Genomic DNA, 6495 nt, shown 5'->3' on the forward strand with positions numbered 1-6495 from the left:
GGTTGCATTGCTTACTTGTGAGTGGAACTGACCTATGAGTCAAGAATCGACAATGGTGTCAGTATTGACTGTGAAGCTGTGACTTATTAGTCAAGTTCGGTAGTAGTACTAAACATTGGTCGTATGGTATTGGCTTATGAGTCAAGAACGGTATTAGTGTGTTTAACGCAAGCCAAAAAGATTAGATCTAATCGACATAAGCATTATCATCGTAAGCATGAAATGCTTGACCGACCCTAAGTTCGATGAAAACAAAAGCGCTTGTCTAGTCTAAAGGCTAGTAACATAGAGCCAGGGCTATAAGCTCAGTTGACTAAAACGTCACATGGCTACGAGGGCAGGGGACCTCAAAGATAGACTCATTAGTCATCTACACAAAGATAGACTCATTAGTCATCTACACAGAGATAGACTCATTAGTCATCTATACAAAGTGTGACTCATTAGTCACCTATACAGAGTGTGACTCATTAGTCAACCACACAGAGATAGACCCATTAGTCATCTATACAGAGTGTGACTCATTAGTCACCTATACAGAGTGTGCCTCATTAGTCACCCACACAAAGATAGACTCATTAGTCATTTATACAGAGTGTAACTCATTAGTCACCTACACAGAGTGTGACTCATTGGTCACCCACACAGAGATAGACTCATTAGTCATCTATACAGAGTGTGACTCATTAGTCACCTATATAGGGTGTGACTCATTAGTCACCCACACAGTGATAGACTCATTAGTCATCTATTCAGGGAGTATATCCCCAGAGATTGACTCATTAATCATCTATTCAAGAAGCATGTCCCCAGAGATTGACTCATCAGTCATCCATTCAGATGCAAGACCCCATAATCATTTATTTGGACGCGCTTGCATGCATGAATAGGGCTATTATTTCTAGGAATGATATTATGATTCAGTGACATGTTATTACCTGTTCATAAGCATATTGAGTTTTCTTGCTGAGCCTCGGCTCATGAGTGATACGTGGTGCAGGTAAAGGCAAAAGAAAGTTGGACCATCCTTGAGTTGGAGAGCTTAGGTGACGATGTGTACATATGCGGCTGCTCGACCACCACGGCCAAGGGTTTAAAGAGGAACTAGGGTTAAACCCTAATTTTTCGCTTAGGTCCACTGGTTGTAAATATTTTATTGTAATTAACCTTTAAAATATATTTTCGGGATCCCAATGTATATAGTAAACGTTTTAGTGAAACGTTCTATCTTAACCAAAAATTTTAACCCTAAACTGTAATCACACTTAGTTACACGATTATGGCCAAATGACTCGGTTAACGAGTTTAGCATTGTTCAAAATGCACAACGTAACGGTCCCTGGGTAGTAGTGTGGGATGATGCCCGGACGTGGCAGCTATTGGATTAAAAATGATGCTAAGGATGCTTAAAGGACGGTTTTTGAGGAAGATATGAGTTGAAAGAAGAAATCTGAGGAAAAATGGAGTTAGAGTCGCGACTTGGGCTTATGAGTCATGACTCAAGGTGAAGTCAGAGGCGCATATGCTTGCTCGAAGGAATTAATGTCGTGACTTGGGCTTACAAGTCGCGACTCAAGAGGGAAACAGAGGCTCAGTTAAGAGGGAAACACAGACACGGGCCGCGACTTGAGAATCTTGAGTCACGGCGCCTGAAGACTTTACACGAGAAGTAAAGGCCCCAAAACAGACATGGGCCATGACCCAGAGAAGGCCAAGTCGCCACCCGCACGCGAAAAAAACACAGACTCTTTTAATTTTTTACTATAAATTTGTATTTATGGTTTAATTAAGTGAGGAGGTCAGTTTTTAATTACGTTTTTAGAGACTAATTCTATTTCTTATGCTAGTAATTCTACAGTTTTATATTTTTCTTTCTTTTTTAAGTTTATGAATCGTAGGTTCTTTAATTATTATTTTATTGATTTAGTCATGTCTGATATGAACTAAACAATTTTTATCTAGGGTTTAATTTAGTCACTTGGATTTCTATCTAATTGAATTATGATGTTCTACTGATTTTTCTTCTCTATTCTAATCTATATAATGTGTGTTTAATGCTAGTAAATATTTGATCACTATTTGCTTGATTTAATGATTTTGATTCAAAATTCGAAAGATGAGAATTGAATATGCTATCATTATATAGACATAGGTTGCATATTGGACAAAAATACCTGTATGGCTTGTGTAGTAATTAGGTTTCCATGCTTAATGCCTTCTATATGTTAAAGGTTATCACGGAGATGTAGAGAACTTGCATATAGGTTGAGATCTTATATCTTGAAAAAGAATAGGAATTGATTTATGTTAACCTGCTATTAGAATAGGAAGAAAGAAATCTATAATTGATTAATAAAATTAGTAGAATGTAAAGTTGATGAAATTAACACCCTAGGTCTTTTTCATAGTGATTTAAATCTTTTATTTAGTTGTTTTTGTTTAAAGTTATTTTCAAATTTAAAATTAAATTTAAAAATCAAATTCTTAGTTGCCAAATAGAAATTTAAAGAACAATTAGTGGTACTTGGAAGCTAGTCTTCGAGGGAACGATACTTTACTTATCATCTATTACTTGAATCAATTGCGTGCACTTGCGTATATACATATTTTCACGATGAAGTTTTTGGCACCGTTGTCGGGGACTTTAATTTCCAATATCATAGTTAATTGTTATTTGTTCTAATTTGGTATTTTTATTGTTTAACATTTATTTGGATCAAGGCTATATTGTTTTTCAGGAATTGTTGGTATATGCAAGGAAGTAGACAAAAGGAAATCATACCAATAGATCTTGAAATTGAGAGAACGCGTAGAAAGTATCGAAAGATAAAGAAAAGGCTGGACTTTACCATGGCTTATACCGCAAATAATGTTGTCAACAATAATGCAAATATGGGTAATGCAGCTGAAGCCGATCCACCACTAAGGAATTATGTACTCCCTACTGTTACGGGGATACATTTAAGCACTCTTCTTCAAACTGTTGAGGCTAACAATTATGAGATAAAACCCTCAATTATTCAGATGGTACAAAATTGTGTACAATTTGGGGGGTTACCAAATGAGGATCCAAATCTACATATCACAAACTTTTTGGAGTTATGTGCGACATTTAAAATGAATGGGGTGAGCAACAATGCTGTACGATTGAGACTATTTCCATTTTCACTAAAGGACAGAGCTAAGAGTTGGTTGAATTCTTTACAAGCATACTCTATACTTACTTGGGAAGATTTGGCTCAAAAGTTTCTTGGTAAATATTTTCCTCTTGCCAAGTCAGCCACAATAAGAGGAGAGATTAACAACTTCCATCAACTGGATGGGGAGTCCTTGTATGATGCATGGGAACGATTTAAGGAATTTCAAAGGAAATGCGCACATCATGGAATAGAGAAGTGGCTGCTAGTTCATACTTTTTACAATGATTTGGGGGGCAATACAAGGACAATGATAGATGCAGCATCGGGAGGAGCGTTTATGAGAAAAAGTGCTAATGAAGCATATGAGCTATTGGAAGAGATGGCTATGAATAATTATAATTTGCCTACTGAGCGTGAGAATAAGAAAGTAGCAGGAGTCTTAGAAGTTGATCCAATAGCACTATTGACCGCTCAAGTAGCATCTCTAACCAAACAATTGCAGCAAACTAATCTTGCCGCGCAAGCAATGCAAGTACAGAATGTCATGAGTTGTGAGATTTGTAGGGGACCACATGCTTATGAACAATGCCCGAGCACAGCTAGTTGCTCAACAGGTGTGAATAATATGCTTTTCGAATAAGCATAAGTTATTGGTAATTTTTCAAGCCCTGCACCTAACACTTATTCCAATTCTTATTCTCGTGCTTGGAAAAATCACCCTAATTTGTCTTGGAAAAATAATCAAGGGTTACAACCACAATAACCACAGTACCCACTTCAACAACCCCCTAATCAACCAAATTATGGAATACATTCTAGACCATATTATGATCCAAACCCACGCCCATCACATCCACCATCTCCTGAAATGAACCCACCAACAATTCAGCCAGACCAATTAAATCAATTAATGATAGAGACAAGGTCTTCCATCAAAAGTTTGGAGACATAAATAGGTCAATTGGCTAAAATGTTTGCTAGTAGGCAGCAAGGGAATTTTCCTAGTTCCATAGAGGTAAATCCTAAAGAGCAGTGTAATGCAATATCCTTGAGGAGTGGGACTAAGTATGATGGACCTACAATGGATGACAACAAGAAGAAGACAACGGATAGGCAAGTTACTAGTCCAATACAAGAGGAGATTACTAAAAACCTTCGAAAACTAGAACAACCAGAATACGCTGAGCCTCCACCGAAGATTCCATATCCTCAAAGGTTCCGAAAGGCTAATATTGACAAACAATTCTCTAAATGTTTCGATATCTATAAAAACTAAACATTAATATCCTATTTGCCAAGGCACTTGAACAAATGCCAAGTTATGTGAAGTTTATGAAAGATATTTTGTCGAAGGAAAGGAAGTTAGGATTATGAGATAGGGGCACTTACTGAGGAGTGCAACGCAATACTTCAGAAGAAATTACCTCCAAAGCTTAAAGATCCTGGTAGTTTCAATATCCCATGTTCTATAGGGGGTTTAGTAGAAACTAAGGCTTTATGTGATTTAGGGGCCAGTGCGAATCTAATGCCTCTATCAATCTTTTGGAAGCTTAATTTGGGAGAAGCGCAACCAACTGCTGTGTCTTTGCAGATGGCAGATAGATCAGTTAATCACCCTCGTGGAGTGATTGAGGACGTATTGGTAAAAGTTGGTAAATTCATATTTCCTGTGAACTTTATTATTTTAGATATGGAGGAAGCTAAAAATATTCCAATAATACTTGGAAGGCCATTCTTGGCTACTGTTAGGGCTTTAATTGATGTCAAAAAAAGTGAGTTAAAGTTGCGAGTGTAAAAAGAAGGAGTAATATTTAATATTTTTGCAGCAATAGAAATTCTAACGTGTTGTAGAGTTGAAGTAGTAAACCAAGAGGGGAACAAGTTGGAAGTCTCTAAGAAGAACTCCATAATTAAAGCTGGAATGTGAAAGGGGTGTAATCGGTTAAAAAAATACTTTAGTGAAAGAATTCGAATGTTATATGAGCGAGGGAAAGTTCCGACAATTTCTAATCACAAGAAACAAGGGCCAACTCATGACACTATGGATCTCAAATATGTGAGGGGAGGACTTTATCCAAGTTGAATTTGAAAGAAGAAAAGCGTTCGGCTAAATGACGTTAATGACAACGCTATAGGAGGCATTCCTATACTTTATTTTTGTTTTTGTTTTTAATTAGTGGACAAATTTTATTTAATTTTATTTTGGATTTATAAAGTTTTTTTATTTTAATTTTAGTAAAAATTATGTACTTCCCTTATCCACCGCCTTGGCATCTATTTCCAGACCCACCACCATTCTGAAGTGATTCGCACCAGGTAAGTTTTCTTTTCTTTACTTATTTTTAAACATTGGGGACAATGTTTAGTTTAAGTTTGGGGGAGGGAACTTATTTATCTGTTAAAGTTTTGTTTTAGTGTGTTTAGTTTGGTACCAACATGAATAAAAATTGACAACAATTGCCGATGAGAATAAATGAATGTTATGAGTATAATTCAAAGAAAATGAAACCTGAAAACAAAATCTATGTGCTTGATTAAACACTTTGTTAGTTCATTTTAGTTTAGATAACATTTGTTGAATATTTTGTCATGATATTAAATTTATGTTTTTGATATTGATTATGCTTGCTGAATTGGTTAGTGGAATGATTAATGGAAAGTGAATTTATTTTCAACAATTCTAGAACTTGCTTGCTTGTTATTTGAGGCCAAATAATATATCATATATGCTTAGGAATATGATCTAGGCTATCATTTGGATCGTTTGAGCTTTTCTTGCCAACCTTAAATTACTTAATCATTTGTTTACCTCTTTTGAGCCTAATCTTGTATTTTTTTTTGTTCTAAAGCATCATGTAAGCCTAATACTTGAAACTTGGTTATATATCTGTCCCTGATATACTATGAGCATATGATTGAGAAATTTTTTAGGGATCGATGTGTAATGGGGTTTAACTGTGATTTGAGTGGGTTTAGAAAATGAAAAAGAGAAGAAAAAAAAAAGAATGAGAGAGAGTATATATATTGAATATATATTTCAATACACTCCCAATATTAATGTATAGAAAAAATCAAGTTTGGGGGAGCGTAGTTATTATTGAAAAAGAAAAAGAAAAAGAAAAAAAGAAAAATATATATATCTAAAGAAAAAAACAAGAAAGGGGACTATGAGATTGTATTATTATGGAAGTAAAGTTGGTGAGTTTTTGTCATGTGCTTACAGTAAAGTGAGCTTAAAATTCCTTTTTCATCTACCTTTACCTAAGCCATCGTAACAAGCCTATAAAAGTCTTATTGATTCTTATGCATATTATGATTTATATTAGTGGAGAATAGCAAGTAAGTAAGCTTATGG

General features: G+C 35.4%; 1 non-coding gene across 1 annotated transcript; it reads right to left on the reverse strand.

Moving 5' to 3' along the window:
• Window positions 1–3282: 3282 nt before the first annotated feature.
• LOC133807657 (small nucleolar RNA R71) lies at window positions 3283–3389 on the reverse strand. Its single transcript, XR_009879558.1, has one exon. It is a non-coding gene; the product is annotated as a small nucleolar RNA R71 (small nucleolar RNA).
• Window positions 3390–6495: the final 3106 nt, after the last annotated feature.

This window comes from Humulus lupulus, chromosome X (assembly GCF_963169125.1).
Source record: "Humulus lupulus chromosome X, drHumLupu1.1, whole genome shotgun sequence".
Lineage (NCBI taxonomy): Eukaryota > Viridiplantae > Streptophyta > Magnoliopsida > Rosales > Cannabaceae > Humulus > Humulus lupulus.